Below are 10,353 nucleotides of genomic sequence, written 5' to 3'. Positions count from 1 at the left end.
CAAACTTCATTCATAACGGAAAAATGACGTCATACTAACGCGATTCATTCATAAAAGGCGCGCGTCAATGACGTCATTTAAAGCACGCGACGTGTCTTACATGGGGGTGTAAGACAAAGTTTTCTTGCATATCAGACAGGATTATCTACCGTTTACACCGATGCTAGAAAACTCTTTCTTGCATGTCAGACAGGATTATCTACCGTTTACACCGGTGCTAAAAAACTCTGTCTTACACCCCCCATGTAAGACAAGTCGCGTGTTTTAAATGACGTCATTGACGCGAGCCTTTTATGAATGAATCGCGTTCTTAGGATGACGTCATTTTTCCGTTATGAATGAAGTTGTAAGTTCATACGCTACTATAAGAAAAAAGTGCGTAATGAGAGCATCAGTTTTCATAATTTCTTTTCCGAAAATAATTGACATGTAATATGCAAGAAAAAGAATCAAACACCGGCTGTTGGTACAGACGGGAATATCTAGCTCTAGTGTAACTGTTTAGCGGAAACTCGGCAGAGCCTCGTTACCGCCGTAAACAGTTACCCTCGAGCTAGATATTCCGGTCTGTACCGGCAGCCAGTGTAAGATTCTTATAGTCTTACACCCCCCCCCCATCAATCTCCACACAGTGATCTCCCCTTAATTCTTCGGCGTAGATCTCTGCCACCAAGGTCCCAATATATCAGAATTTCTGATATACGATATTTTTTCAAAAATTGTTTTATCTACTGCTTTTATCTATCAGATAAGTTTTCTCTCATTTATTTAACAATGGTTATGAATAAATAAATAAATAATATGAATATTTAGAAATAATTTTAAAAATTATGAGATTATTTTCTACCGAGACGATATTTTGATATTTTATATTTTTTAGCTTTTGAATTTATTTTTCGTTATTTTGTATACTTTCGATAATTTTTTGATAAACTATATCGAACGTAGGCACTAAAAGTTAAAAATAAAACAGAAAGAGAAAAATAACGTGAGATTTTCTTTGTAACGGTCGATATTTGCATTTGAATTTCGACGTTACGTCATGTGACTTTCATCATCATGTGACGTCTTTGAAGGCAGTGATTACAATTCTGCCAAAGGAGGTAATCACTGTGAGGAGTTTGCCCCCCCATGTAAGACAAATCGCGTGCTTTAAATGACGTCATTGACGCGCGCCTTTTATGAATGAATTGCGTTCTAAGGATGACGTCACTTAACCGTTATGAATGAAGTTGTACGTTCATACGCTACTATAAGAAAAAAATGCATATTGAGAATACCAGTTTTCGTAATTTCTGTTCTGAAAATAATAGCTATGTAATATGCAAGAAAAAGAATCAAACACCGGCTGTCGGTACAGACGGGAATATCTAGCTCTCTGGTAACTGATTAGCGGAAACTCGGCAGAGCCTCGTTACCGCCGTAAACAGTCACCCTCGAGCTAGATAGGCCGGTCTTTACCGGCAGCCAGTGTAAGATTCATATATTTTAGCACCGGTGTAAACGGTAGATAATCCTGTCTGAGATGCAAGAAAATGATCAGATAGCGCGAGCACACGAGTACTTTTTATAATACCGATAACAATCTATAAGTATCCCACAAACAGATTTGTGTCAGTTTATCATTTTATTTGATGTATGTTTTTGTTTTTTCTTTTTTTATCTTTTTTTAACTTAATATTTATATTTACCCCGCATGTAAAACAACTTTAGAATATGCATGACTTGAAACATAGTTTCCATGTAACATAAACTGGCAGACATTTGACCGGTAAATTATCTTAACACAAAAGTGTGTTTAATCAGATTATCAGCTTTTATTTCATGCTTTTTAGATTGTTGCTACGCTAATCGTGAAAATATTGAATATGGTGTCCACTCAGTGAAATATATTTCAATCTTACATGCAAAACAAACAAAATGTTACTTGATCTAATGGGCTATCAAAATGGAAACTATTAACATATCTGTCATAATCAAAGAGAATGACACAGTTATCGTCATTTCATATACAACCGTGGTCTTACGCCTTATATACATGTAAAGTCTGAATACAGGCCATTAAATTAAAAAAAAAATTATAACATAAAGTTGTATTCCCTATGATGCCTTAAAAGTATCTTGTTTTTTATTTTTATTTTATTATTATTATTATTATTATTATTATTATTATTATTATTATTGGCATTGGACAGTTTTCAAGATATTTTCCGGTAAATGGGGGTCAATGTGATTTTTTTATTAAACGAATAGGAAAATGATCAGATAGCGCGAGCACACGAGTACTTTTTATAATACCAATAACAATCTATAAGTAGCCCACAAACAGATTTGTGTCAGTTTATCATTTTATTTGATGTATTTTGTATTTTATGTGATGTATTATTGATATTACTTCGTCAATGGGGAAGTTAAAGCAGCATGCTTCCAGATTCATCCTAATTATCAGGAGATATTTTTAAATATATCAAAAGTAACATATTACGAAGTGGACTTAATTTACAATACAAACGGGGCTTACAAACCAGGTAAAAACGACATAAAGAGATCAAAACATGCAAAAATAGCCCTTACTGTGTTAGTAACGCAATAAATTTATTGGTGATAAATTCCACTAAATATGTCAATTATTTGTGTATTTCATTTTGATTTTTGACTCTTTTCTTAAAATTCCTAGTTTAAAATATTTGAATAAAAATAGTTTGGCCTCTCTGCAACTTTTAAAAGTGATAAAGTGTAAATTTGGTTAAATATTATTTATTTATTTATTTCCAGGTTTCTAATAATATATAATTTTCAAGACGTTTCTCGCTTTAATCCAGAAGCATTCCAAAGTAATTTAAAACAAACCTGATTAACGCTTTGACCTAGCTTTTCCAAGAAATATTTTCACATATCCTGGTTTCGATAAAAAAACACCCTCATTTCTAAGATTAAGTATAGACTGGTTTACTAGTACCTGGAATTCTAACCGGATATTCCGAATTTAATAATGTAAATAAATACCTCGTTACCTACAGGTCGAACGCAGGATACGTAAAGCCTCAGTCTCACTTACTCCCGGCAGAGCCCAGGATCATCCCGGTAAGTTACCGGGATGATCCGGGACGATCCGGGGTGAAATTATTGTTGCGGTCACACTTACCCCGGCAGCACTACAGAAGTTCTCAACTAACCACCCAGGATGCGCTCCGGATCATCCAGGCAGAGCCCAGGTGCAGCTACGGTTCATGCCGATGCTTCCCCGGTCGTTCCCGGATGACGCCGGAAGAGCCCCGGTTGACCCAGGCAGAGCCCCGGTCGATCCAGGCAGAGCCCCGGCAGAGCCCCGGCAGAGCCCAGGACGATCCAGGCAGAGCCCCGGTAGAACCCTGGTGGATTGAAAACGCCCGAAAATGATAACATTGATACATAATTTTTATTTAATATAATATCTTTTGTTCCAGAATAATTATTGATGATGATTTTCTGAAAAATCCTGATGCCATACTGGATAAAAAGGAAATGAGAGGGGTTTTAATACCAGCAAGTGCAATCATCGCAAATTGTCGTTATTCTTTTGAAATGATCCGGGCTTTGCCGGGGCTCTACCGGGATCAACCGTAGCTCTACCTTTATCATCCGGGGCTCTGCCTGTAGTTGCCGGGGCTCTGCCGGCATTTTCCGGGGCTCTACCGTAGCTCTACCAGCTATATCATACCCCGGATCATCCCCGGTTTGTGCCGGCAGAGCTACGGTGCTTCCCCGGTATAACCCCGGTCGTTCCCGGCAGAGCTAAGGATGAAGCCGGCAAAGCTATACCTTCCCGGATCATCCCGGACCACCCCGGTGATATTAAATATTTTATTCCATCCGGGATTGAATGCCGGATGTTCCCGGATCATCCAGGACGTTGCCGGCAGAGTTACGGATGTACTCCGGTTGTTCCCGGTCGTACCCCGGTTGTTCCCGGATCACCCCGGACGTCTACCGGGGCTCTGCCGGAGCTCTGCCGGGATGCAAGTGAGGCTGTAGCTTAATGGTTCAAAGTTTTCTTTGTTTGTTTTAAAGGGCACTGTGAAAAGTATTTTACATGTAGATAGTTTCAAATAAATCTTTCGATATTAGGTAAAAAGGGCCTCAAAAGACGGTATGATTTAGTTGTACGATATGATGTACACATTTCAAAGCAATACAACACTAACTGCATTCAGACCGTAAATCTATGTTTTTTTTAATCACCAGACTCCCCTCTTATACTGAACGGATCCGCTAAATAATTAAGTCACTATTTTAACTGAAATATGTGTAAATGTTATATAATTGTTGGTATTTAGGGGGGTGTTTGTTTATTTTTATTTAATATCATAATAATTTTTTATAATTATTTATATATGTTTTGCGATGACTGATGTTATACTGCATGAATAGAATTGATTAATTTTATTTATTTATTATTTATTTATTCATTCATGATTTATTGATTTATTAGATTATGTCAATCAACGCTAAAATGCAAATGTTTTATATGTTATTTTGAGTCACGTTACGGGAATGGGTAAAGTCGCTTAAGGCCTCAACAGACGGTAGGATTTTGAAGTACAACACCAATTCTAACTTACGAGATATCCGGACTTTTCATGCTCCTCTCATTCCACGTGCAGCTATATACACACATTATATATTGGTGAAAACTATATTAATTCGCCAATAACGCGGTCAGTTTATTATCCCCCGCCGAAAAAACGGCGGGGGATATAGAAATAGTCTCCGTCCGTCCGTCCGTCCGTCCGTCCGTCCGACATTTTTGTCCGGAGCATATCTCTAAAAGTATTTGAGTAATCAACTTAAAACTTCATAGGTGGATACACCTCATTGACGAGGAGTGCAGTGCACAAGAATGATAACTCTATCCGGCATAATTTTTGAGTTATTGCCCTTTGTTATTTTTCAAAATTGATTTTTGTCCAGAGCATAACTCAACAAGCCTATGAGATATCAACATGAAACTTCATAGGTGCATAGATCTCACTCAGCAGGTGTGCAGTGCACAAGAATGATAACTCTACCTTTCATACTTTTTGAGTTATTGCCCTTTGTTATTTTTCATCCTTAATTTTTCACCTGAGTGGAGCATAACTCAAAAAAAGTGTTTGACATATCAACATGAAATGTTATAGGTGGATAGATCTTATTGAGGAGGAATGTTGTGCACAAGAATGATAACTCTTCCCTTTATAATTTTTGAGTTATTGCCCTTTGTTCTTTTTCATGCTATTCTGTCCAGAGCTTATCTCTAAAAGTATTTGAGTAATCAACTTAAAACTTCATAGGTGGATACACCTCATTGACGAGGAGTGCAGTGCACAAGAATGATAACTCTACCCTGCATAATTTTTGAGTTATTGCCCTTTGTTATTTTTCAAAATTAATTTCTGTCCAGAGCATAACTCCAAAAGCCTATAAGATATCATTATGAAACTTCATAGGTGCATAGATCTCTCTCAGGATGTGTGCAGTGCACAAGAATGATAACTCTACCTTTCATAATTTTAGAGTTATTGCCCTTTGTTATTTTTATACCTATATTTCCACCCGAGTGGAGCATAACTGAAAAGTGTTTGAGATGTCAGCATGAAATGTCATAGGTGGATAGATTTTATTAAGGAGGAATGTTGTGCACAAGAATGATAACTCTTCCCTGTACAATTTTTGAGTTATTGCCTTTTGTTCTTTTTCATACTATTTTGTCCCGGAGCTTATCTCAAAAAGTATTTGAGGTATCAACTTGAAACTTCATAGGTGGATGGATCTCATTGAGGAAGAGTGCAGTGCACAAAAATGATAACTCTACCCTGCATAATTGTTTAGTTATTGCACTTTTTATATTTTTCAAAATTATTTTTTGTCCAGAGCATAACTCAAAAGCCTTTGAGATATCATTATGAAACTTCATAGGTGCATAGATCTAAATCAGGAGGTGTGCAGTGCTTAAGAATGATAACTCTACCTTTTATAATTTTTGAATAATTGCCTTTTGTTATTTTTCACACTTAATTTTTCAATTCAATTTTTTTCTCAAAAAGTATTTGAGGTATCAACTTGAAACTTCATAGGTGGATAGATTTTACTGAGGAGGGATGCAGCACTTAAGAATGATAACCTACCCTGCATTATTTTTCAGTTATTGCCCTTTGTTATTTTCAGCCATCAGTATTCACATAGGTTTCAAATCTGTAATCACTATAGCCATCAGTTTTCATTACCAAAAGACCTCTTAAAATGGAATTAATCTGCTGTACTACATATACATTCTTCCAATGAGCAAACACATTCGGAGGGGGATGGCCATGTTGACATGGCTCTTGTTTTCAATGATAGTTGTGTATACAAAGTATTATGCCCTCCGATATATGATAGGTGTTTCGTCTATCATGGACTCTTTGTTAGAGGAACAACGCTCTGTAATAAAGTTTCTGGTTGCAGAAGGTGAAAAGCCCTGCCACATCTTTCAGAGGCTTAAAAAAGGGTTTTCTGATAAATGTGTATCACGTTCAACCTACTACAACTGGGTTTCTCAGTTTCGTGAAGGCAGAACAAGTGTTTGTGACAGGTCTAGGACTGGGCGGCCAGCTGAGGCGGTGACCCCAACAATGGTAGCAAATGTTAAAGCTTTTGTCAACAAAAATCGTCGAGTAACTTTGGAGGAGGTAGCCAACAAGTTTAGCATCGGTAAGGCATCGGCACACAAGATTTTACACGAACACCTAGGCATGAGCAAGGTAAGTGCCAGGTGGGTGCCTAGACAGCTGTCCACAGATCAAAAGGCAACCAGAGTAACTAATGCAAAAGAACATTTAAGTCGTTTTAATTGTAATTAAAAGAAGATAAATTTTTGAACCGTATTATCACTGGAGATGAGATGTGGGCTCATTATTCCGAACCGGAGACAAAAGCTCAGTCAAAGCAGTGGAAACGAGCTGGTTCCTCACCTCCTAAAAAGTTAAAGCTGTCTCCTTCGGCTGGCAAAGTCATGCTTGTTGCCTTTTGGGATTCACGAGGAATGATACTTACTCATTTCATGCCAAAAGGTCAAACTGTCACCGCCAAGTACTATTCTGAAGTAATTCTGAAAAATTTCAAAGAAAAGCTGAAGCAAATGCGTCCCAGGTAAGCATAGAAAAATGTCCCCCTTCTTCACGATAACGCCCCCTCCCATACCGCCGCAGCTACAGTGGAGGTTATCAACTGTAACAAATAGCAATTGTTGTCTCACCCTCCTTATAGCCCAGACCTCGCCCCCTGTGACTTTTATTTGTTTCCATAACTGAAAAATTGCTTGTTGGAAAGAAATATAAGACCAGGGCGGCTTTGATATCTGCTGTTACACAGTATCTAAAACATAGGTCCACGTCATGGTTCCAGCGGGAATAAAAAAGCTCCCACAAAGATGGCAAAAGTGCGTAGAAGTAGGTGGAGAATATTTTGAAAAAGAGTAGAAAGATTTTTTTTAATTGTTGAATGGTTTTCGAGAACGAGTCAAAAGTCCGGATATTTTCCGACTTCCCCTCGTAGATGTACAAGCTAATCTTTTTGTGTGAAGGCTACAATTTCTTAAATTCGTACAGCTTAATACTAGATTTACAGGATCGGACATCTCTTAATTCTATTTGCATAGACCTCCCACGAAAACAGGTGACAGATTTCCAAAATTATCCCCTGATAATGTGCTTAATGAATGAAATTCCAGAATAATTAGGGCTAAAATGTAAACAAAGTAGTAAGATGAAGTAAAAAGGGTGTTAAAAAAACTCTTGGGGAACCCCAAATTGTGGTTTATTCGAATCCAAGATCCCAGAAAACTTTTATATATGTATATATATACATGTATGTACCTTCGGATGAGAATATCTTTATCTAATATATTGGTTAACGCCATGAAAACTGCATTCTGTGTTTAATATGATGCATAATGAAATCAACAAATTGGTGACTTATAACCAAAAATGAAAGTTAGTCTGTCTAGTTATTCAGCCATTATTGGCGCAGCATGGTTAGGGATGCATTTAAATTTACTATTTCAGCATTTTCATGTACATATGTTAAGCTGGTGTTAGGGTAGCATAGACGGTAACTTGCACTCCCCAGTACCAAATGACCATATAGATGAACATTTTCTTCTCTTTTTTTTGGGCTTTTTTTTGGCTTTTTTATTATAATGATTATTGCTTTTGCAATTTGTATAATCAAAATGATATAGTGAAATGGTGTTTGTATGGAAGTAAAAAGTAAAACTGCTACTTTGTTTACATTTTACTATCTTTAGGATATTTTACTACACATTTAGCCATATTTCTTCAGTTAATCAACATCTCGGATAATTTAAATACATAATTGAATGTTTTTAAACACACATTGACCTTTGTTAAGAATTTTTTTTTAAATATCCCTGAAGCGTAATGTGCCTTTAATCTGGTACATGTATAAACATTTTACTGAAAAGTGTTGTAATTTTTAACAACGCAATAAGTGAAGTTAAGGACGTTTTTTTTTAACATTTTTTTTTCATGAAATTATTGTCCTCAAGTCAGGTCAAACTCTTGTTTCACGACTTTCTAAACACTAGTATTTTGTTATAATGTTAAAGGACTTTCCTGTTGTTTAATTCTCTGAATTGCTCACTTAACACGATTAATGTTAACAATCAAATCACAAAGAGACCGTTAATAAGCTCTCAGAGATATAAGTGTTCATAGAAAACTGCTACGCGGAAAATTGTGAGAGGCTCTTAGGCAATACTTGGAATAGGTCTTATACGTCATTTTAACCACGTATATTTTTTACTTCTTAAACGATATAAAAATTATGATTTTAATCTATTATTAACTTAATAGCAATAAAGGACAATGTAATTTGTTTTGAACCTTAATATTAGTTTTTACCACGAGTATAAAACAACTTTAGATTATGCATGGCTTCATCTAATACAAACTGGCAGACATATCTAAACACAAAAGTTTTGTTAATCAGCTTATCATCATCATTTATTTATTTATTTAAATTATTATTTGTTAGAATAATTATTATTTATTTATTATGGATATTCTGATTGTCATTATTAAATTACTAAATTTTCTTTTTTTTTTTTTTTTTTTTATCTTTTAGCCTATCAAAATATAAAATATTAACATTTCTTTCGTTATCAAAGAGAATGACAAAGTTTAAAGCTTTTTCATATACAACAGTGGTCTTTTATTTTGAATTGGACAGTTTTCAAGATATTTTTTCCCACTAAATTGTATTCAATTTGATATTTGTTATATTAAACAAATAAGAAAGCAAGTACTGCTTCACCGATGACCATTTGTGTATAACAATCTTTAAATACCCGCAAACAGATCTGTGTAAGTTTATGATATTATAAGAATCTTACACTGGCTGCCGGTACAGACCGGGATATCTAGCTCGAAGGTTACTGTTTACGGCGGTAACGAGGCTCTGCCGAGTTTCCGCTTAACAGTTACCCGAGAGCTAGCTATTTCCCGTTTGTACCGACAGCCGGTGTTTGATTATTTTTCTTGCATACTACACATCAATTATTTAAGAATCAGAAATTATCAAAACTGATATTCTCATTACGCACTTTTTTCTTATAGTAGCATGTGAACTTACAATTTCATTCATAACGGTAAAATGACATCATCGTAAGAACGCAATTTGGCAATGACGTCATTTAAAACACGCGATTTGTCTTGACATGGAGGGTGTAAGACAGAGTTTTCTAGCACCGGTGTTAACGGTAGATTATAAGAATCTTACACTGGCGGCCGGTACAGACCTGAATACCTAGCTCGAGGGTAACTGTTTACGGCAGTAACGAGGCTCTGCCGAGTTCCGCTAAGCAGTTACCCGAGAGCTAGATATTCCTGTCTGAACCGACAGCCGGCGTTTGATTCTTTTTCTTGCATATTACATTTTCATTCATAACGGTAAAATGACGTCATCCTCAAAACGCAATTCATTCATAAAAGGTGCGCCGCAATGACGTCATTTAAAACACGCGACTTGTCTTACATGGGGGTGTATGACAGGTTTTTCTAGCACCGGTGTTTAATGGTAGATAATCCTGTCTGATATGCAAGAACACTTCGTCTATGGTTAAGTTAAAGCAGCATGCTTCCAGATTCATGCTAATTATCATCAGATATTTTAAAATAAATCAAAAGTAACACATTACGAAGTGGACTTAATTAACACTACAAACGGGGTTTACAAACCAAGTAAAAACACATACATAGGTAAAAACATGCAAAAAAAGCCCTTACTGCGTTAGTAACGCAAATATTCATTGGTGATAAATACTACTTAATCAGT

This window comes from Ruditapes philippinarum, unplaced genomic scaffold (assembly GCF_026571515.1).
Source record: "Ruditapes philippinarum isolate M1 unplaced genomic scaffold, ASM2657151v2 ctg410_1_1_1_1, whole genome shotgun sequence".
Taxonomy (NCBI): Eukaryota; Metazoa; Mollusca; class Bivalvia; order Venerida; family Veneridae; genus Ruditapes; species Ruditapes philippinarum.
Note: the sequence above shows the minus strand (reverse complement) of the source record.